The sequence below is a fragment of the Triticum urartu genome, chromosome 2A (genome assembly GCF_056163025.1).
Source record: "Triticum urartu cultivar PI428250 chromosome 2A, HENAU_Tu73, whole genome shotgun sequence".
Lineage (NCBI taxonomy): Eukaryota > Viridiplantae > Streptophyta > Magnoliopsida > Poales > Poaceae > Triticum > Triticum urartu.
Window position 1 is genome coordinate 566,661,568 of NC_141874.1, and position 24,262 is coordinate 566,685,829.

General features: G+C 45.4%; 1 pseudogene; it reads right to left on the bottom strand.

Moving 5' to 3' along the window:
- Nucleotides 1-2,495: 2,495 nt before the first annotated feature.
- Nucleotides 2,496-13,914, bottom strand: LOC147985951 (uncharacterized; annotated as a pseudogene).
- Between the last annotated feature and the right edge of the window lie 10,348 nt (nt 13,915-24,262).

Genomic DNA, 24,262 nt, shown 5'->3' on the forward strand with positions numbered 1-24,262 from the left:
CAACAGACATCCTAGCAAAGCTAGAACAAGACAATTAAAACAAGTACTAAAAAGGAAACTAATTTTTTTGTGTTTTTCTAAAAGAGGCAAGCAAAACAAAACTAAAGAAACTAAGCAAGACAAAAACAAAATAAAGAGATTTGACGTGAAGGACTCCCCTTGTGGAAATATTCTTCTTCCCCACAGCGCCAGAAATTAGCTTGCAAGGAAAAGGAAAAACTTTTGTGAGTGTCACTTTGTCTCCCCGGCAACGGCGCCAGAAATTAGCTTGATGTCCCCAATGATGATGGTTGAGGATTGTTGGAAAACCCCAAGTGGAAGGTATGATGTAGGACAGCAGCAAATTTCCCTCAGTGATGAAACCAAGGTTATCGAACCAGTAGGAGACAAAGAATGGCACCAAGGTTGAAGTAGAGACCTGCACAACACAACCAAATTACTTTGCCCCAACTAGACAGTGAGGTTGTCAATCCCACTAGCCTTGCTGAAAAGAAAGGATTAATTGTATCGAATGGAAAGAGGATGCTTGCAGTAAAGAAAACAGGAAAACAGGAAGCAGCAGGTTGTATAGCAATAATAAAGAGAAGGACCGGGGTCCACAGTTCACTAGAGGTGTCTCTCCACGAGACAATACAGTGTTGGGTAAACAAATTACAGCTGGGCAATAGACACATGAGAGTGCAAACAAAGATGGAAATACTAGACAAGATGAATACTATGAGATTGATTGGGCATTACAACAAAGATCACAGACCGCCATCCAACTGCATCTGTAACTAAATAGTCCACTCACGGAAATATCATCCGAACAAACCCATGAGTATTAAGCTGCAAAGAAGCCTATAGAATAAGCTCTAACAACAGACTATTGCATTAAGTAAAGTGCGTAAAGTAGACAGTAGAACCACCCCTATTTGGGCAGAGCACCATCTTGTTCTCCCTAGTGGCAACAACACATCCTCACCCTTAGTCGTTTCTGTCATCTCGAGCCCAAGGATAAAAGGAGGCATGAACCCACTACCTAGCATAAATACTCCCTCTTGGAGTTGAAAGCAACTACTTGGCTAGAGCAACTACTAACAACGAAAAGCATGCAAGATCACAATAACACCAACGAGATTCAAGACATATCAAAGATAAACTCAAGATCTATATTCAACTTGAACATTGTACTCAATAACTAGTCAGATCCCAGCAAACCAACAGAAGGGATATTACATAAAGATGATCTTGATCATGTTAGGCAGCTCACAAGAATCATATAAGATGATCTCAATCATGTTAGGCAGCTCATGATATTCATACAAAGGAGAGAACAACCATCTAGCTACTGCCATGGACCCGTAGTCCTATGGTGAACTACTCACACATCACTCCGGAGGCGGGCATGGTGATGAAGAAGTCCTCCGGTGATGATCTCCCCTCCGGCAGGGTGCCGGGAAGAGCTTCTGATCTCCCCAGGACGATGGCGGCTACGGGCTTCTTTCTGGACTTTCTGCGCTATATCTAGGGTTTTCCCGTTGGGGTGAATAAATAGGCGAAAGGGCGGAGCCGGGGGGCCAACAGGTGGGCCACACCTGCCCTAGGCGCGAGTGGGGCCCTGGCCGCGCCTGGGGGTGTGTGGTCCCCCTGTGGGCCTTCTGCCTCCCTCCTTCTGGCTTCTGGAGTCTTTCGGTGTAAAACTTCGTAAAATAGCTTCCTTTGTCAATTCCGAGAATATTTATTTTTCAGTTCTCCTGGAACCAAAAACGGCAGAAAACAGGAACTGGCCGCTTTGGCATCTTGTCAATATGTTAGTGGCAGGAAATCAGTAAAACACCATGAAGCACAAGTAAAACATAAGGTAATTGGTAATAAACAAGCATGTAGCATCAAAAATTATAGATACATTTGCAATGTATCAGCGGGCAGGGGTAGTTCGAGGCGCAAAGCGCCTCCGCCTCCCTGGGGGTTAGTGCGGTGGAAGCCATGGGAAAGAGATGAGCTTGCAGATATGAGTCTACAGATGTGCAATGACAATGGAGGCCAATCCTACATATATATAGCAGTGAGAAATGGCGGGAAGAAAAATGGCGAGAAGAAATGGCGGGAAGAAAACTAGCGGGAAGGAAAAATGGCGGGAAGAAAAGGGTCTTTTGCACCGGTTCGTAACACCACCCGGTGCAAAAGGGTACCCCTTTTGGACCGGTTGGTAATACTGGCGGGAAGAAAACTGGCGGGAAGGAAAAATATGGCGGGAAGAAAAGGGTCTTTTGCACCGGTTCGTAACACCTCCCGGTGCAAAAGGGGTACCCTTTTGCACCGGTTGCTAATACTGGCGGGAAGGAAAAATGGCGGGAAGAAATACGGCGGGAAGAAACACACCTTTAGTACTGGGACTAAATGATTTAAAAAATTATTACACAGTAAACCCATAATATTACATTAATCACAAAGGTTTAATACATTACATGAACCACAAAGGTTGAACACGTTATAGCCAACTAGTGCCGCCACTATCTACTTTTCTGTCGTAGCCATGGAACGTCTTCATTATTTAACGGATGCTTGTGTCAGTTTTCACTTTGAAAGGCGGAATTTCATCAAAATTATTATAATTTTCTGACATGTCTGTCATGTTGTCTACTCCCACGATGTTTCTTTTCCCTGAAAGAACTATGTGCCGCTTCGGCTCACCGCAAGATGTACTCGTATTCTTATCTTTTCTTTTCCTCGGTTGGGTAGACATGTCCTTCTCATAGAAAACCTGAGCCACATCTTTGGCTAGGACGAATGGTTCATCTTTGTACCCTAGATTATTGAGATCCACTGTTGTCATTCCGTACTGCTGGTCTACCTTTACCCCGCCTCCAGTCATCTTGACCCATTGGCACCGAAACAGAGGGACCTTAAAATTACGTCCATAGTCAAGTTCCCATATCTCCTCTATGAACCCATAATACGTCGTCGTTTGCCCATTGTCTTCTGTTGCATCGAATCGGACACCACTGTTTTGGTTGGTGCTCTTTTTATCTTGGGCGATCGTGTAAAATGTATTCCCATTTATCTCGTAGCCTTGGAAAGTCAGTATAGTCGAAGATGGTGTCATCGCCAGCAAGAACAGCTAATCTCCAACACTGGTGTTACCCATGAGTTTAGTCTGCAACCAGGAGCCGAAAGAAGCCATGTGTTCATGATTAATCTAGGTGTCAGACTGCCCTGGGTTTTTGGACCGTAGAATATTCTTGTGTTTCTCGATATACGGAGCCACCAAGGTGGACATTTTTAGAACCGTGTAGTGTGCTTTAGTAAAGGAATGCCCGTCCATACATATCTTTGATTTCCTTCCTAGCGTGCCTTTTCCACTCAGTCTCCCCTCATACCATGATTCGGGAACACCAATCGACTTAAGGTCAGGAATAAAGTCAACACAGAACTCAATGACCTCCTGTGTTACATAACCCTTGGAGATGCTTCCTTCCGGTTTAGCACGGTTATGAACATATTTCTTTAACACTCCCATGAACCTCTCGAAGGGGAACATATTGTGTAGAAACACAGGACCAAGAATGGTAATCTCTTTTACGAGGTGAACTAGGAGGTGCGTCATAATATTAAAGAAGGATGGTGGATACACCAACTCGAAGCTGACAAGACATTGGACCACATCTGTTTGTAACGCTGGTAGACTTTCTGGATTGATTACCTTCTGAGAAATTGCTTTGAGGAATGCACATAGCTTCACAATGGGTAGTCAAACATTTTCTGGTAGAATCCCCCTAAACGCAACCGGAAGCAATTGCATCATCAGCACGTGACAGTCATGAGACTTTAGGTTTTGGAATTTTTTTCTCTGCCACATTTATTATTCCCTTTATATTCGACGAGAAGCCAGACGGGACCTTGATACTACTCAGTGCTTCAAAAAAGATTTCCTTTTCTTCTTTGGTAAGAGCGTAGCTGGCAGGACCACCTTGAAACCGCTCAGGATTCATGCCGTCTCGTCCTTTCGTGTGTTGCTAGTCCTGCCATGCTTCGGGTGTATCTTTTGACTTCCCATACAAGCCAAAGAAGCCTAGCAGATTCACGCAAAGATTCTTCGTCAGGTGCATCACGTCGATCGCAGAGCAAACATCTAGGACTTTCCAATAGGGTAGATCCCAAAATATAGATTTCTTCTTCCACATGGGTGCGTGTCCGTCAGCGTCATTCAGAACAGTTAGTCTGCCTGTACTCTTTCCAAAGATTACTTTCAAATCCTTCACCATATCAAATACATCATCACCAGATCGGAGGATAGGCGTCTCCCGGGTATCTGCCTCACCATTGAAATGCTTGCCCCTTTTTCTTACGGGATGCTTGCGCGGAAGAAAACGACGATACCCCAGGTACATAACCTTCTTACATTTATCCAGATATATACTTTCAGTATCATCTAAACAGTGTGTACATGCATTGAATCCCTTGTTTGTATGTCCAGAAATGTTACTAAGAGCAGGCCAATCGTTGATGGTTACGAACAGTAGCGCTCGTAGGTCAAATTCCTCCTACTTGTGCTCATCCCACACATGGACACCATTTAAGTCCCACAATGATGTCCCCAATGATGATGGTTGAGGATTATTGGAAAACCCCAAGTGGAAGGTATGATGTAGGACAGTAGCAAATTTCCCTCAGTGATGAAACCAAGGTTATCGAACCAGTAGGAAACAAAGAATGGCACCAAGGTTGAAGTAGAGACCTGGACAACACAACCAAATTACTTTGCCCCAACTAGACAGTGAGGTTGTCAATCCCACTGGCCTTGCTGAAAACAAAGGAATAATTGTATCTAATGGAAAGAGGATGATTGCAGTAAAGAAAACAGGAAAACAGGAAGCAGCAGGTTGTATAGCAATAATAAAGAGAAGGACCGGGGTCCACAGTTCTCTAGAGGTGTCTCTCCACAAGACAATACAGTGTTGGGTAAACAAATTATAGCTGGGAAACTGACACATGAGGGTGCACACAAAGATGCAAATACTAGACAAGATGAATACTATGAGATTGATTGGGCATTACAACAAAGATCACAGACCGCCATCCAACTGCGTCTGTAACTAAATAGTCCACTCACGGAAATATCATCCGAACAAACCCATGAGTATTAAGCTGCAAACAAGCCTATAGAATAAGCTCTAACAACAGACTATTGCATTAAGTAAAGTGTGTTAAGTAGACAGTAGAACCACCCCTATTTGGGCAGAGCACCATCTTGTTCTCCCTAGTGGCAACGGCACATCCTCACCCTTAGTCATTTCTGTCATCTCGAGCCCAGGGATAAAAGGAGGCATGAACCCACTATCTAGCATAAATACTCCCTCTTGGAGTTGAAAGCAACTACTTGGCCAGAGCAACCACTAACAACGGAGAGCATGCAAGATCACAATAACACCAACAAGATTCAAGACATATCAAAGATAAACTCAAGATCTATACTCAACTTGAACATTGTACTCAATAACTAGTCAGATCCCAGCAAACCAACACAAGGGATATTACATAAAAGATGATCTTGATCATGTTAGGCAGCTCACAAGAATCATATAAGATGATCTCAATCATGTTAGGCAGCTCATGAGATTCATAGATGAAGCACAGTAATAAGATGATGTCAATCATGTTAGGCAGCACTTGAGATTCATACAATGGAGAGAACAACCATCTAGCTACTGCCATGGACCCGTGGTCCTATGGTGAACTACTCACACATCACTCCGGAGGCGGGCATGGTGATGAAGAAGGCCTCCGGTGATGATCTCCCCTCCGGGAGGGTGCCGGGAAGAGCTTCTGATCTCTCCGCGACGACGGCGGCGGCTACGGACTTCTTTCTCGAACTTTTGAGCTATATCTAGGGTTTTCCTGTCGGGGTGAATAAATAGGCGGAAGGGCGGAGCCGGGGGAGCAGCTGGTGGGCCACACCCCACCCAGGCGTGGGCAGGGGCCCAGTCTCGCCTGGGGGTGGTGTGGGCCCACCCGGCCCCCCCAGGTGCACCCTTCTGGCTTCTAGAGTCTTCCGGTGTAAAACTTCATAAAATAGCTTCCTTTGTCAATTTCGAGAATATTTATTTTTCAGTTCTTCTGGAATCAAAAATAGACGAAAACAGGAACTGGCCACTTTGGCATCTTGTCAATATGTTAGTGGCAGGAAATCAATAAAAACACCAAGAAGCACAAGTAAAACATAAAGTAATTGGCAATAAACAAGCATGGAGCATCAAAAACTATAGATACATTTCCAATGTATCAGCATTCCCAAGCTTAACTCCTGCTCGTCCTCGAGTAGGTAAGTGATAAAAAGAATAATTTTTGAGGTGACATGCTATCACAATCTCAAACATCCATATGCAAAGCATTGTGTGTTGGGATCAAAGAACTTCTAAACAAGTCATGCAAGATATAAATCTTATCAAAAGAACTTAGCAAGCATTGTCAAGGCATTAACAAGAACAAACAAGAAGATCATGAATAAAAGAGCCTTGAAGACATGTTTGTCTCCTCACATATAATCAGCAGTAGCATAAGTGGCAATCAGATAGTCCTTTATATTGAGGGCAAAACATAAATGCCAGGACACCTTCAAAGATAATTGGTGACTAGAAACAAATAGTCCTAATGAACATGTAACAACACAATATGAGTAGATAATAATAACCTTGGGACAATGCACAGAAAACTCAGAATGGCCACCATGCTACTCTTGGTTGGTGCATAAAGCAAGAAGATGGAGACTCAACATTAAAGTAAAAGAAAGGCCCTTTGCAGAGGGAAGCAGGGATTACTCAAGTGCTAGACCTTTTTAGTTATAAAAAGGTGATCGAAAAAGTTGCTTTCATTGGAAAGTCTTATATTTTGAGAGGTATGTATGTCATGTTAACGAATGGCAGCACAGCATTTGTTATCTTCCATACTAAACAAGTTGAGAGCGGTTCCGAAGTGTTGATATTAAGCATGTATATCATGCACATATATTGTTTGACACTCCCCCCAACCTTTGCATATCACAAACCATGGCTAACCGAATCCTCGGGTGCCCACCAACAATCTCAAACAATGGGGGAGTGTCTATTTTCTTTTGTTTCCCTTGTTTTCTTTTTGAATGTTTATTGGTCTAACCAGCTCTCCTTTTGTTTAGTGACAAGCACATTATGCATGCAAGTCGAAGGGTACTTAAATTTAGTATGGAAGATAACAAACTCACTACTACTTCCTCATGAGCTAAACAGGAAGACAAAACAGGAGTATATTTTGAAGGTTTTAAAGGTAGCACTCAAGTAATTTACTTTGGAGTGGAGGTGAAATACCACATGTAGGTAGGTATGGTGGACACATTTGGCAAAACTTTGGTTTTTGGGAGTTGGATGCACGAGTAGAGCTCATACTCAATACAGATGAAGGCTAGCAATAGACTGGGAGCGACCAAACCAAGAGAGCATAATGGACATAATCATGCAGAGCGACAAAGCATTACTAACTACACATGGGGTAAAAATTACAAGCCATAGGAGCTAAGTGATCATAGAGGCTTGATTGACTATGATTCAGTCATAACATGGTGTAAGCATGTGCCAAGTTAGCCGAAACAGAGCATTTTTCAGGAGAACTACCACTTAGACTATGCTTTTGCATGCAAAGAGCTAAACATGAACATTCAATAGGTCCAAATAAACACTCTCAACTAGTTGAAACAAGTCATGCTACAACAATAAATACTAAGCATAATGAGCATGACAAGCTAAAAGAGTCTAGGACACAGTCTACACAAGCTATCTTCTGTACCACTATTTGCATAAAGCTTTTTCTCGAATCCAACACCAATCAACTTATTTGGAACAACTCACAAGGGTAATACTCATCAAAGACCAGAGAGTTGAACACACCTAACTACAAAGAAGAACTTAAAAGGTTCTGAACAAAACGAATACTAAAGGCAGTGCTAGCAAAAAGAGAACACTCGCGGAGTAATAGGAATGAAACTAGAGTGTTCTAGGCAATGAAAACGGAGTGTGTCTCTCTCCAAAACAAAAGAGCTGGGATCTAACCAAGTACTACAGCAAACTAAACTAAACTAAACTAAAAACAAAAACAAAGACGCTCCAAGAACAACACATAGTATATGAAGCAATAAAAATATAATGTACTGAAAAAGGACCTGATATTTTTATTGATGAAGAAGGGGATGCCTTGGGCATCCCCAAGCTTTGACGCTTGTACTTCTTGAATATGTCTTGGGGTGACATGAGCATCCCCAAGCTTGAGCTTTGTCCATTCTTCATCTCATCTCACCATTCTTCTTTCCCTACACTTGAAAACTTCCTTCATACAAAACTTCACAAAAATCTCAGTTAGCAACATTAGTAAATTTAAATAAAGGTTCACTTGGGTTCAGTTCCAACACAAACCAAACTCATCCATAAAGCATAGCTACTGTAGCTACTTCTTTCCGAGGCTCCTCGTTTCATTAGAGCTCAAAAAGAAAAGGAAAAGAGGCTAGAGGCAAAATATGGCAGAAATCTGTCAAAACAGAGCAGTAGGTGAAGATCATTTTTTTGAACCACCTTCTGTTGCTCAAATCGAAAAGTGCAAAACTAATGAAAGTTAGACAAACACCATGGGCATATGCTCGTAAAATATCATAATTTTTCGACATTCTGGCTGGGCATACGATTTTTTTGGTAACAGCACATAATCTGTCTCGGGACAGCAACTCCCCAAAATTGTACCTTCTTCCATTAGAGGTTATCCTTGGCACAAAAACCAAACAAAAAGGATAAGGAGAGGTTGCTACAGAGGTAACAACTTCCAAGACTCAACAAAAGAGAAAAACAACAGAAAATAAAACATGGGTTATCTCCCAAGAAGTGCTTTTCTTTAACGCCTTTCAGCTAGGCGTAGAAAGTTTGAGAAAAACAAGTGTTTTCAAATGAAGAAGCATCAACATCAATTAAACCACGGTTTCTATGCCTTCTCTTCTTATTCTTCTTCTTATTATCTTTCTTTATTGGGAAAGAATGATATCCTCCCGGTGGGGAGGTGAAAACCATAGTCCCTTTTCCCAAATACAGTTTTGCTCCCATGAGCTTTAGCAAGGACCTTCCAAGAGTGATTTGTCCTTTTCCTACACATTCAATAACAAGATAATCAGTAGATACAGTTATCCCTAATATTTTTGTAAACACTCCCTCCGCTACCCCAATAGGAGATATGGTGGCATTATTGGCAAGAGTTATTTTCTCTTCACACATAAGGAGTCCCCAAAGATTCAAAGAATCATAGATATCCTTAGGCATGAGACAAAATTCAGACATAATATCACACCTAGCATGGAAAGTTTCACTATTTATAACAACTTTTACTGTAGGGGGCAAACTTGAAGGTTCAATAACAAAGGGAACATCGTGGTGCTCACGGAATTGATTATAGTGTTCCTTCAAACCAGCTGTATCAATCTCAAGAGCATTTAATCTAGCAAAGATATGTTCAAGAGAAAAATCAAACTTAGTAGGAGAGAGCTATAAGTTGCAATCAACTTTTTTATGGCATTAAAGGCTTGATCTCCATCACAATGAAGGAAATCTCCTCCTACTACAGTATCCAAGGCATGTCTATAATGAAGAACTAGACCAAAATAGAAATTACTTAGGAGCAGTCTCAAAGTCATTTTTGGTTCAGTCTTATCATAAAATCCCTTGATTCTAGCCCAGGAATCAGTAAAACTCTCCTCACTCCCTTGTTTGAAAGTGAAGATCACTTCCTCAGGCAACATAGTGACAGGGGCTAAACTAGACATAAGAACAACTTAGAAGAGAGACTAATTTTTGTGTGTTTTTCTAAAAGAGGCAAGCAAAACAAAACTAAAGAAGCTAAGCAAGACAAAAACTAAATAAAGAGATTGGATGTGAAGGAATCCCCTTGTGGAAATCTTCTTCCCCACGGTGCCAGAAATTGGCGGTGATGAAGGAGAAAAACTTCTGTGAGTGTCACTTTGTCTCCCCGGCAACGGCGCCAGAAATTAGCTTGATGTCCCCAATGATGACGGTTGAGGATTGTTGGAAAACCCCAAGTGGAAGGTATGATGTAGGACAGTAGCAAATTTCCCTCAGTGATGAAACAAAGGTTATTGAACCAGTAGGAAACAGAGAATGGCACCAAGGTTGAAGTAGAGACCTGCACAACACAACCAAATTACTTTGCCCCAACTAGACAGTGAGGTTGTCAATCCCACTGGCCTTGCTGAAAACAAAGGATTAATTGTATCGAATGGAAAGAGGATGATTGCAGTAAAGAAAACAGGAAAACAGGAAGCAGCAGGTTGTACAGCAATAATAAAGAGAAGGACCGGGGTCCACAGTTCACTAAAGGTGTCTCTCCACAAGACAATACAGTGTTGGGTAAACAAATTACAGCTGGGCAATTGACACATGAGAATGCACACAAAGACGCAAATACTAGACAAGATGAATACTATGAGATTGATTGGGCATTACAACAAAGATCACAGACCGCCATCCAACTGCATCTGTAACTAAATAGTCCACTCACGGAAATATCATCCGAACAAACCCATGAGTATTAAGCTGCAAACAAGCCTATAGAATAAGCTCTAACAACAGACTATTGCATTAAGCAAAGTGTGTAAAGTAGACAATAGAACTACCCCTATTTGGGCAGAGCACCATCTTGTTCTCCCTAGTGGCAACAACACATCCTCACCCTTAGTCGTTTCTGTCATCTCGAGCCCAGGGATAAAAGGAGGCATGGACCCACTATCTAGCATAAATACTCCCTCTTGGAGTTGAAAGCAACTACTTGGCAAGAGCAACCACTAACAACGGAGAGCATGCAAGATCACAATAACACCAACGAGATTCAAGACATATCAAAGATAAACTCAAGATCTATACTCAACTTGAACATTGTACTCAATAACTAGTCAGATCCTAGCAAACCAACATAAGGGATATTACATAAAGATGATCTTGACCATGTTAGGCAGCTCACAAGAATCATATAAGATGATCTCAATCATGTTAGGCAGCTCATGAGATTCATAGATGAAGCACAGTAATAAGATGATCTCAATCATGTTAGGCAGCTCATGAGATTCATAAAATGGAGAGAACAACCATCTAGCTACTGCCATGGACCCGTAGTCCTATGGTGAGCTACTCACACATCACTCCGGAGGCGGGCATGGTGATGAAGAAGGCCTCCGGTGATGATCTCCCCTCTGGCAGGGTGCCGGGAAGAGCTTCTGATCTCCCCGTGACGGCGGCGGCGGCTACGGACTTCTTTCTGGAACTTTTGCGCTATATCTAGGGTTTTCCCGTCGAGGTGAATAAATAGGCGAAAGGGCGAAGCCGGGGGAGCAGCTGGTGGGCCACACCCCACCCACAAGCGGGCAGGGGCCCAGTCGCGCCTGGGGGTGGTGTGGGCCCACCAGGCCCCCCCAGGTGCCCCCTTCTGGCTTCTGGAGTCTTGCGGTGTAAAAATTCGTAAAATAGCTTCCTTTGTCAATTCCGAGAATATTTATTTTTCAGCTCTCTTGAAATCAAAAACAGCAGAAAATAGGAACTGGCCACTTTGGCATCTTGTCAATATGTTAGTGGCAGGAAATCAATAAAAACACCAAGAAGCACAAGTAAAACATAAAGTAATTGGCAATAAACAAGCATGGAGCATCAAAAATTATAGGTACATTTCCAATGTATCACACAACTGTAAAAGTTCATCAACCAATGGCCTTAGGTACACATCAATGTCGTTGCCGGATTGCCTCGGGCCTTGGATGAGCACTGGCATCATAATGAACTTCCGTTTCATGCACAACCAAGGAGGAAGGTTATAGATACATAGAGTCACAGGCCAGGTGTTGTGACTGCAGCTCTGCTCCCCAAATGGATTCATGTCGTTTGTACTTAGACCAAACCATAAGTTCCTTGCGTCACCTGCAAAGGTCGGGAACTTTCTCTCGATTTTTCTCCACCGCGACCCATCAGCGGGGTGTCTCAACATCTCGTCTTTCTTACAGTCTTCCATGTGCCATCGCAACAGTTTGGCATGCTCTTTGTTCCTGAACAAACGTTTCAGCTGTGGTATTATAGGAGCATACCACATCACCTTTGCAGGAACCTTCTTCCTGGGGGCCTGACCCTCAACATCACCAGGGTCGTCTCGTCTGATCTTATACCGTAATGCAGTGCATATCGGGCATGCTTCCAAATTCTCGTACTTCTCACAGCGGTAGAGGATGCAGTCATTAATGCAGGCATGTATCTTCTGCACGTCCAAGCCTAGAGGGCAGACAACCTTCTTTGCTTGGTATGTATTTTCAGGCAATTCATTATTTCTTGGAAGCTGACTCTTAACTATTTTCAGCAACTTTGTAAATGCGGTGTCAGTCACACCGCATTCTGCCTTCCATTGCAACAATTCCAGTGTGCTACCCAGCTTTTTCTGGCCATCTTCGACAGTTGGATACAACAATGTTTTGTGATCCTTTAGCATCTGGTCGAACTTCACCCTCACCTTTTCAACTTCACATTCTCCCTTTGCATCTGTAATGACCTGGCCAAGATCGTCGATGGGATCCTCTGGTGCCCGCCGGTCTTCTGCTTCTTCTCCATCATCATCCATTCCAGTACCAGTACCGTATTCAGGGAACATATCATGATAGTTGTCATCATTATCTTCCTCTTCGTTGTCTTCCATCATAACCCCTCTTTCTTCGTGCTTGGTCCAACAATTATAGCCGGACATGAAACCGTGCCAAAGTAGGTGGCTGTGGAGGACTCTGTGGGAAGAGTGTTCCTTCTGATTCCGACAAACAGCACATGGACAACACATAAAATTATTCCGCTTATTTCCCTGGGCCACATCCATAAAATAACGCAAGCCTTTCATGAACTCCGGAGTGCGTCGGTCAGCGTATATCCATTGCCGGTTCACCTGCATTATATAATTAATTATCAAACACCATTGCAGAACATCGTGAATAGAGCGAGAAATGAACTGCATAAATGATAAAGTTGGTACCTCGACGGAGCTAGGAAAGACCGAGGCAGAAAGCTTAATTGATGTCTGTTATGTTGTGCGGGCTAAAGGGGCGTTATATGCTCCCGGGCATTTCGTCGAACACCTCTTGTGCGAGAGAGAGGCACAAAAATGAGCACCACCCTCACACAGACTCAATGCCCTCCAAAAAAACAAAGTGTGAACAGAGCGGCTGGGCACTTCGCTGCGGCGCATTTATAGCGCCGCGCAGCGGGCAGCACCTTTTGCACCGGTTCGTGCCTGGAACCGGCGCAAAAGGCCCGCTTTGGCCGCTCGCGAGCTCCCTGGGACCAAGAATGGACCCTTTTGCACCAGGCCGGGACGGGTCCGGTGCAAAAGGCCTGTTTCCTGGCCAGCATAAGGTGTTGTTTCTACTAGTGTCTATTGATCAAATCAGATCATATCTTCTTTTGAATTAGACCAACGTCTTATTCTCTCTTTTTTTCTCTGTCAAGTTATCGGCTGGTACAACAACAACGCTTGCACATGCATCCCGGTCAGTTAAATCAACAGTCAGAGCCCCAACAAGAATCAATGGCGACTGATATGATCATTGCCGAGCAAGAATCTACTCGATGGAGGAGGAGTCGATCGGTCGCCTCGAGCTCGCAACCAAGCTACTCTGGTCGGCCGACTCCACAAGCTCATGCTCTGGCCACCTACACCTCAAGCACCTCACCCCCCGTGCTTCACCTCCTGCCTTCCAGAACCCAAGACGCCACCCAACAGCAGCCTCTGCGCCCCAGCCGCCGCATCCCTCCTCTCCTCCAGGGCCCCGCGTTGTGTCTCGTGCCGCCGCGGCTCTTCCGGACGTCTCCCATCCCGTGCCATCTCTGACCCCATCGACCGGCCTCTTGGCCACGGCTGCCTAGTCGCCATCCTCCTCCGGTTGTGGGCAGGAGGAGTCAGACGGCACCGGAGACGCGTCGGGGGCGGAGAGTGCAGCGAGGTGGGGGAGAGGATCTGTTTTTGGCAGCTGGTGGCCGGCCGCGGGTATGCCTACTGCCTGCTCGATCGGGAGTTGCTCCTCTGCCTCCACGGCAGGCGACGGTGCTTCGGAGAGGAGGCAGCGGTGGATGTGGCGGTCGGGTCATCCATCAGATCCTTTTTTTCTGGGGTGGAGGTGGATGATGAGCTCGGGCAGGAACCGCAAGCAGGGACAGAGCCGGAGCTCGGCTGGACGCACGGCGCCTGCCGGAGATAGGAGTTGTGGCGCAGGCCATTCTGGGCACGCTAGGCCGGCTCCCTGACGCGCCGCCTTTTCCTCCCGGCCGGTCGAGCCAGCACAACCCCGCCCCGACGCCGCCTTATTCTCTCGTCCATGTGAGCGTGCCCCACTGTCTTCCGATCTCGCCCAGACCAAGGCGGCGTCGTAGGGAGCCCGCCATGCATCGATGGGATTAGGACTGAGCTCGTGTCAATGGTCGCAGGATTGGGGATTTTTTGTGGAAAAAAAAGATGAACCAGAGACTTTGTGGGCGTGGGTTCGTCCCGAATCGTGGCGATCACGTCGAAGTGAACAAAACAAAATAAACTAACTGGTACTGTACTAAGTGGTGGCAACCCTGCAAATAATCCGAAAGGTGAAGTATTTTCAGCCTCCTTAAAATACTATATGCGCACCCAAGATCAATTCTGGCCGTTAGATCGCCGTTAGATCGTGTTAAGCGGGCCTAATTGTGTGATGCTGACCGTTCCGTGTACAGTTTTTGAGGTGACCGTGCGTAATTCATGTTTGCTCTTTTGTAAGTAGTATAAATATTGCATTCCATACCTTATTCTGTTCATGGTCGCCATGTATGTCCGTCAGCAGTCTTGGTAAAAACGGTATCTAGATGCACAGGTACGAACTGTCCAGTAGCGAAGTACAGGCACATCGTGTTGGAAATATGCCCTAGAGGCAATAATAAAAGTATTATTATTATATTTCCTTGTTCATGATAATTGTCTTTTATTCATGCTATAATTGTGTTATCAGGAAATCATAATACATGTGTGAATACATAGACACCAATATGTCCCTAGTAAGCCTCTAGTTGACTAGCTCGTTGATCAACAGATAGTCATGGTTTCCTGACTATGGACATTGGATGTCATTGATAACGAGATCACATCATTAGGAGAATGATGTGATGGAGACCCAATCCTAAGCATAGCACAAGATCGTATAGTTCGTTTGCTAGAGCTTTTCCAATGTCAAGTATCTTTTCCTTAGACCATGAGATTGTGTAACTCCCGGATACCGTAGGAGTGCTTTGGGTGTACCAAACGTCACAACGTAACCGGGTGACTATAAAGGTATACTACGGGTATCTCCGAAAGTGTCTGTTGGGTTGACACGGATCGAGACTGCGATTTGTCACTCCGTATGACGGAGAGGTATCTCTGGGCCCACTCGGTAATGCATCATCATAATGAGCTCAAAGTGACCAAGTGTCTGGTCACAGGATCATGCATTACGGTACGAGTAAAGTGACTTGCCGGTAACGAGATTGAACGAGGTATTGGGATACCGACAATCGAATCTCGGGCAAGTAACGTACCGATTGACAAAGGGAATTGTATACGGGGTTGCTTGAATCCTCGACATCGTGGTTCATCTGATGAGATCATCAAGGAGCATGTGGGAGCCAACATGGGTATACAGATCCTGCTATTGGTTATTGGCTGGAGAGCCGTCTCGGTCATGTCTACGTGTCTCCCGAACCCGTAGGGTCTACAAACTTAAGGTTCGGTGACACTAGGGTTGTAGAGATATGAGTATGCAGTAACCCAAAAGTTGTTCGGAGTTCCGGATGAGATCCCGGACGTCACGAGGAGTTCCGGAATGGTCCGGAGGTGAAGAATGATATATAGGAAGTGCAGTTTCGGCCATCGGGAGAGTTTCGGGGGTCACCGGTATTGTACCGGGCCACCGAAAGGGTCCCGGGGGTCCACCGGGTGGGGCCACCTATCCCGGAGGGCCCCATGGGCTGAAGTGGGAGGGGAACCAGCCCCTAGTGGGCTAGTGCGCCCCCTCCCTTGGGCCCCCCATGCGCCTAGGGTTGGGAACCCTAGGGGTGGGGGCGCCACCCTTGCCTTGGGGGGCAAGGCACCCCCTTGGCCGCCGCCCCCCCTAGGCACCCTATATATAGTGGAGGGGAGGGAGGGCTGCGCACCGTGCCCCTGGCGCCTCCCTCTCCCACTCCAACACCTCCTCCTCCGCAGAGCTTGGCGAAGCCCTGCCAGAGTACTGCCTCTCCACCACCACCACGCCGTCGTGTTGCTGCTGGAGCCATCTTCCTCAACCTCTCCCTCCTCCTTGCTGGATCAAGGCGCGGGAGACGCCATCCGTTCCGTATGTGTGTTGAACGCGGAGGTGCCATCCGTTCGGCGCTAGGATCTCCGGTGATTTGGATCACGATGAGTACGACTCCCTCAACCCCGTTCTCTTGAACGCTTCCGCTCGTGATCTACAAAGGTATGTAGGTGCACTCCGATCACTCGTTGCTAGATGAACTCATAGATAGATCTTGGTGAAACCGTAGAATTTTTTTATTTTCTGCAACATTCTCCAACAGTGGCATCATGAGCTAGGTCTATGCGTAGTTCTCTTTGCACGAGTAGAACACAATTTGTTGTGGGCGTAGATGTTGTCAACCTTCTTGCCACTACTAGTCTTATTTTGCTTCAGCGGTATTGTGGGATGAAGCGGCCCGGACCGACCTTACATGTACGCTTACGTGAGACAGGTTCCACCGACTGACATGCACTAGTTGCATAAGGTGGCTAGCGGGTGTCTGTCTCTCCCACTTTAGTTGGAGCGGATTCGACGAAAATGGTCCTTATGAAGGGTAAATAGAAGTTGACAAATCACGTTGTGGCTTTAACGTAGGTAAGAAAACGTTCTTGCTAGAACCCTATTGCAGCCACGTAAAACTTGCAACAACAATTAGAGGACGTCTAACTTGTTTTTGCAGCAAGTGTTTTGTGATGTGATATGGCCAAAGTTGTGATGAATGATGAATGATATATATGTGATGTATGAGATCATGTTCTTGTAATAGGAATCACGACTTGCATGTCGATGAGTATGACAACCGGCAGGAGCCATAGGAGTTGTCTTTATTTTTTGTATGACTTGCGTGTCATTGAGAAACGCCATGTAAATTACTTTACTTTATTGCTAAACGTGTTAGCCATAGTGGTAGAAGTAATATTTGGCGAGCAACTTCATGGAGACACGATGATGGATATCATGATGATGGAGATCATGGTGTCATGCCGGTGACAAGATGATCATGGAGCCCCAAGATGGAGATCAAAGGAGCTATATGATATTGGCCATATCATGTCACTATTATTTGATTGCATGTGATGTTTATCATGTTTTTGCATCTTGTTTATTTAAAACGACGATAGTAAATAAGATGATCCCTCATAATAATTTCAAGAAAGTGTTCCCCCTAACTGTGCACCGTTGCGACAGTTCATTGTTTCGAAGCACCACGTGATGATCGGGTGTGATAGATTCCAACGTTCACATACAACAGGTGTAAGACAGATTTACACATGCAAACACTTAGGTTAACTTGACGAGCCTAGCATGTACAGACATGGCCTCGGAACACAAGAGACCGAGAGGTCGAACATGAGTCGTATGAAAGATACGATCAACATGGAGATGTTCACCGATGATGACTAGTCCGTCTCACGTGATGATCGGACACGGCCTAGTCGAGTCGGATCATGTTTCACTTAGATGACTAGAGGGATGTCTAATCTGAGTGGGAGTTCATTAAATAATTTGATTAGATGAACTTAATTATCATGAACTTAGTCTAAAAATCTTTGCATAAATGTCTTATAGATCAAATGGCCAACGCTCATGTCAACATGAACTTCAATGCGTTCCTAGAGAAAACCAAGCTGAAAGATGATGGCAGCAACTATTCGGACTGGGTCCAGAACCTGAGGATTATCCTCATAGCTGCCAAGAAAGATTATGTCCTAGAAGCACCGCTAGGTGACGCACCCGTCCCAGAGAACCAAGACGTTATGAATGGCAGTCACGTGCTGATGATTACTCCCTCGTTCAGTGCGGCATGCTTTACAGCTTAGAACCGGGGCTCCAAAAGCGTTTTGAGAAACACGGAGCATATGAGATGTTCGAAGAGCTGAAAATGGTTTTCCAAGCTCATGCCCGGGTCGAGAGATATGAAGTCTCCGGCAAGTTCTTCAGCTGTAAGATGGAGGAAAATAGTTCTGTCAGTGAGCACATACTCAAAATGTCTGGGTTGCATAACCGCTTGACTCAGCTGGAAGTTAAACTCCCGGAAGAGGCGGTCATTGACAGAATCCTTCAGTCGCTCCCACCTAGCTACAAGAGCTTTGTGATGAACTACAATATGCAGGGGATGGAAAAGACCATTCCTGAAGTATTTGCAATGCTGAAATCAGCAGAGGTAGAAATCAAAAAGGAACATCAAGTGTTGATGGTCAATAAAACCACCAAGTTCAAGAAAGGCAAGGGTAAGAAGAACTTCAAGAAGGACGGCAAGGATGTTGCCGCACCCGGTAAGCCAGTTGCCGAGAAGAAGTCAAAGAATAGACCCAAGCCTGAGACTGAATGCTTTTATTGCAAAGGGAAGGGTCACTGGAAGCGAAACTGCCCCAAATACTTAGCAGACAAGAAGGCCGGCAATACTAAAGGTATATGTGATAACATGTAATTGATGTGTACCTTACCAGTGCTTGTAGTAGCTCCTGGGTATTTGATACCGGTGTCGTTGCTCATATTTGTAACTTAAAGCAGGAGCTGCAGAATAAGCGGAGACTGGCGAAGGACGAGGTGACGATGCGCGTCGGGAATGGTTCGAAGGTCGATGTGATCGCCGTCGGCACGCTACCTCTACATTTACCTACGGGATTAGTTTTAAACCTCAATAATTGTTATTTAGTGCCAAGTTTGAGCATGAACATTGTATCAGGATCTCGTTTAATACGAGATGGCTACTCATTTAAATCCGAGAATAATGGTTGTTCTATTTATATGAGAGATATGTTTTATGGTCATGCTTCGATGGTCAATGGTTTATTCTTAATGAATCTCGAACATGATGTTACACATATTCATAGTGTGAATACCAAAAGATGTAAAGTTGATAACGATAGTCCCACATACTTGTGGCACTGCCACCTTGGTCACATTGGTGTCAAGCGCATGAAGAAGCTCCATGCTGATGGACTTTTAGAGTCTCTCGATTATGAATCATTTGACACATGCGAACCATGCCTCATGGGCAAAATGACCAAGACTCTGTTCTCCGGAACAATGGAGCGAGCAACCAACTTATTGGAAATCATACATACTGATGTTTGTGGTCCAATGAGCGTTGAGGCTCGCGGAGGATATCGTTATGTTCTCACTCTCACTGATGACTTGAGTAGATATGGGTATGTCTACTTGATGAAACACAAGTCTGAGACCTTTGAAAAGTTCAAGGAACTTCAGAATGAGGTAGAGAATCAACGTGACCGAAAAATAAAGTTCTTACGATCAGATCATGGAGGAGAATATTTAAGTCACGAATTTGGCACACACTTAAGGAAATGTGGAATCGTTTCACAACTCACGCCGCCTGGAACACCTCAATGTAACGGTGTGTTCGAACGTCGTAATCGCACTCTATTGGATATGGTGCGATCTCTGATGTCCCTTACTGATTTACCGCTGTCTTTTTGGGGATACGCTCTAGAGACAGCCACATTCACTTTAAATAGGGCACCGTCTAAATCCGTTGAGACAACACCATATGAATTATGGTTTGGGAAGAAACCTAAGCTGTCGTTTCTAAAAGTTTGGGGATGCGATGCTTATGTCAAGAAACTTCAACCTGAAAAGCTCGAATCCAAGTCGGAAAAATGCGTCTTCATAGGATACCCTAAGGAAACCATTGGGTATACCTTCTACCTTAGATCCGAAGGCAAGATCTTTGTTGCCAAGAACAGATCCTTTCTGGAAAAAGAGTTTCTCTCGAAAGGAGTAAGTGGGAGGAAAGTAGAACTCGATGAAGTACTACCTCTTGAACCGGAAAGTAGTGCAGCTCAAGAAAATGTTCCTGTGGTGCCTACATCCACTGGAGAGGAAATTAATGATGATGATCAAGGTACTTCAAATCAAGTTGCTACAGAACTTCGTAGGTCCACAAGGACACGTTCCACACCAGAGTGGTATGGCAACCCTGTCCTGGAAATCATGTTGTTGGACAACGGTGAACCTTCGAACTATGAAGAAGCGATGGCGGGCCTAGATTCCAACAAATGGCTTGAAGCCATGCAATCCGAGATAGGATCCATGTATGAAAACAAAGTATGGACTTTGACAGACTTGCCCGATGATCGGCGAGCGATAGAAAACAAATGGATCTTTAAGAAGAAGACGGACGCGGATGGTAATGTTACCATCTATAAAGCTCGACTTGTCGCTAAGGGTTATCGGCAAGTTCAAGGGGTTGACTACGATGAGACTTTCTCTCCCGTAGCGAAGCTGAAGTCCGTCCGAATCATGTTAGAAATTGCCGCATACTATGATTATGAGATATGGCAAATGGACGTCAAAACGGCATTCCTTAACGGTTATCTTAAGGAAGAGCTGTATATGATGCAGACGGAAGGTTTTGTCGACCCTAAGAATGCTAACAAGGTATGCAAGCTCCAGCGATCCATTTATGGGCTGGTGCAAGCATCTCGGAGTTGGAACATTCGCTTTGATGAGATGATCAAACGTTTGGGTTTATGCAGACTTATGGAGAAGCCTGCGTTTACAAGAAAGTGAGTGGGAGCTTTGTAGCATTTCTCATATTATATGTAGATGACATACTTTTGATGGGAAATAATATAGAACTTTTGGACAGCATTAAGGCCTACTTGAATAAGAGTTTTTCAATGAAGGACCTTGGAGAAGCTGCTTATATATTAGGCATCAAGATCTATAGAGATAGATCAAGACGCCTCATAGGTCTTTCACAAAGCACATACCTTGATAAGATATTGAAGAAGTTCAATATGGATCAGTCTAAGAAGGGGTTCTTGCCTGTGTTGCAAGGTGTGAAATTGAGCTCAGCTCAATGTCCGACCACGGCAAAAGATATAGAAGAGATGAGTGTCATCCCCTATGCCTCAGCCATAGGGTCTATTATGTATGCCATGATGTGTACCAGACCTGATGTAAACCTTGCCGTAAGTTTGGTAGGAAGGTACCAAAGTAATCCCGGCAAGTAACACTGGACAGCGGTCAAGAATATCCTAAAGTACCTGAAAAGGACTAAGGACATGTTTCTCGTTTATGGAGGTGACGAAGAGCTCGTCGTAAAGGGTTACGTCGACGCTAGCTTCGACACAGATCTGAATAACTCTAAGTCACAAACCGGATACGTGTATATGTTGAATGGAGGAGCAGTAAGCTGGTGCAGCTACAAGCAGAGCATCGTGGCGGGATCTACATGTGAAGCGGAGTACATGGCAGCCTCGGAGGCAGCACATGAAGCAATTTGGGTGAAGGAGTTCATCACCGACCTAAGAGTCATACCCAATGCGTCGGGGCCGATCAAACTCTTCTGTGACAACACTGGAGCTATTGCACTTGCCAAGGAGCCCAGGTTTCACAAGAAGACAAGGCACATCAAGCGTCGCTTCAACTCCATCCGTGAAAATGTTCAAGATGGAGACATAGAAATTTGCAAAGTGCATACGGATCTAAATGTCGCAGATCCATTGACTAAACCTCTTCCGCGAGCAAAACATGATCAACACCAGAACTCTATGGGTGTTCGATTCATCACAATGTAACTAGATTATTGACTCTAGTGCAAGTGGGAGACTGTTGAAAATATGCCCTAGAGGCAATAATAAAAGGATTATTATTATATTTCCTTGTTCATGATAATTGTCTTTTATTCATGCTATAATTGTGTTATCCGGAAATCGTAATACATGTGTGAATACATAGACACCAATATGTCCCTAGTAAGCCTCTAGTTGACTAGCTCGTTGATCAACAGACAGTCATGGTTTCCTGACTATGGACATTGGATGTCATTGATAATGAGATCACATCATTAGGAGAATGATGTGATGGACAAGACCCAATCCTAAGCATAGCACAAGATCGTATAGTTCGTTTGCTAGAGCTTTTCCAATGTCAAGTATCTTTTCCTTAGACCATGAGATCGTGTAACTCCTGGATACCGTAGGAGTGCTTTGGGTGTACCAAACGTCACAACGTAACCGGGTGACTATAAAGGTATACTACGGGTATCTCCGAAAGTGTCTGTTGGGTTGACACGGATCAAGACTGGGATTTGTCACTCTGTATGACGGAGAGGTATCTCTGGGCCCACTCGGTAATGCATCATCATAATGAGCTCACAGTGACCAAGTGTCTGGTCACATGATCATGCATTACGGTACGAGTAAAGTGACTTGCCGGTAACGAGATTGAACGAGGTATTGGGATACCGACGATCGAATCTCGGACAAGTAACGTACCGATTGACAAAGGGAATTGTATACGGGGTTGCTTGAATCCTCGACATCGTGGTTCATCCGATGAGATCATCGAGGAGCATGTGGGAGACAACATGGGTATCCAGATCCCGCTGTTGGTTATTGGCCGGAGAGCCGTCTCGGTCATGTCTACGTGTCTCCCGAACCCGTAGGGTCTACACACTTAAGGTTCGGTGACGCTAGGGTTGTAGAGATATGAGTATGCAGTAACCCGAAGGTTGTTCGGAGTCCCGGATGAGATCCTAGACGTCATGAGGAGTTCCGGAATGGTCCGGAGGTGAAGAATGATATATAGGAAGTGTAGTTTCGGCCATCGGGAGAGTTTCGGGGGTCACCGGTATTGTACCGGGGCCACCGGAAGGGTCCCGGGGGTCCACCGGGTGGGGCCACCTATCCCGGAGGGCTCCATGGGCTGAAGTGGGAGGGGAACCAGCCCCTAGTGGGCTGGTGCGCCCCCCCTTGGGCCCCCCATGCGCCTAAGGTTGGGAACCCTAGGGGTGGGGGCGCCACCCTTGCCTTGGGGGGCAAGGCACCCCCTTGGCCGGCGCCCCCTAGGAGATTGGATCTCCTAGGGCCGGCGCCCCCCCCTAGGCACCCTATATATAGTGGGGGGGAGGGAGGGCTGCGCACCCATGCCCCTGGCGCCTCCCTCTCCCACTCCAACACCTCCTCCTCCTCCTCCTCCTCCGTAGAGCTTAGCGAAGCCCTGCCGGAGTACTGCCTCTCCACCACCACCACGCCGTTGTGTTGCTGCTGGAGCCATCTTCCTTAACCTCTCCCTCCTCCTTGCTGGATCAAGACGCGGGAGACGTCATCCGTTCCGTACGTGTGTTGAACGCGGATGTGCCGTCCGTTCGGCGCTAGGATCTCCGGTGATTTGGATCACGACGTGTACGACTCCCTCAACCCCGTTCTCTTGAACGCTTCCGCTCGCGATCTACAAAGGTATGTAGGTGCACTCCGATCACTCGTTGCTAGATGAACTCATAGATAGATCTTGATGAAACCGTAGAAATTTTTTATTTTCTGCAACGTTCTCCAACACATCGGTGGACTTGGCATGCGACAGTGCGAAAGTACCAACCGTGGAGACCGAACCGAACTGGCCAACTCTGTTCAGCAAGGGCACCCGTTGACTTGAACCACCATTCGCTTTATATGCGCGAAAGTCCACGTTTACCATCCAAATCAGCACACCGTTATGTTTCACACAAATCGATTGGTCCATGACAATGCATGACTTTGACGAGTAAGTTTACTCCCTCCATCCAAATAGGAATCCTCGTCTCACCTCAAACAAATCACAAAACAAAAACAGTGGTGCCATATTTCACACGGTTGGCTCATTTCCAACACAAGGGTTCAGATCGAGCGAGGCCGAGCGAGGTCAAGCCCCGCGTTCACACTCACCGCCCAACCCCACAGACCATTCCGTCGCTGCGAGCGCGTGCTCCTGGACGGAATAGGGCACGCCTTTTCCCTTGCGTACCTCCTAATCCGAATCACACACCTTCCATGTTATAAACTTTGAACTCTCTTCTCCTAACATATCTAAAGAAATAGACGTAGTCTTCGCAGACCGCTCTGAAGCCATCTGACCTCTTGACCGTCGGATTAGCGGTCCAAAGTGATCCTGGCCCTCCAT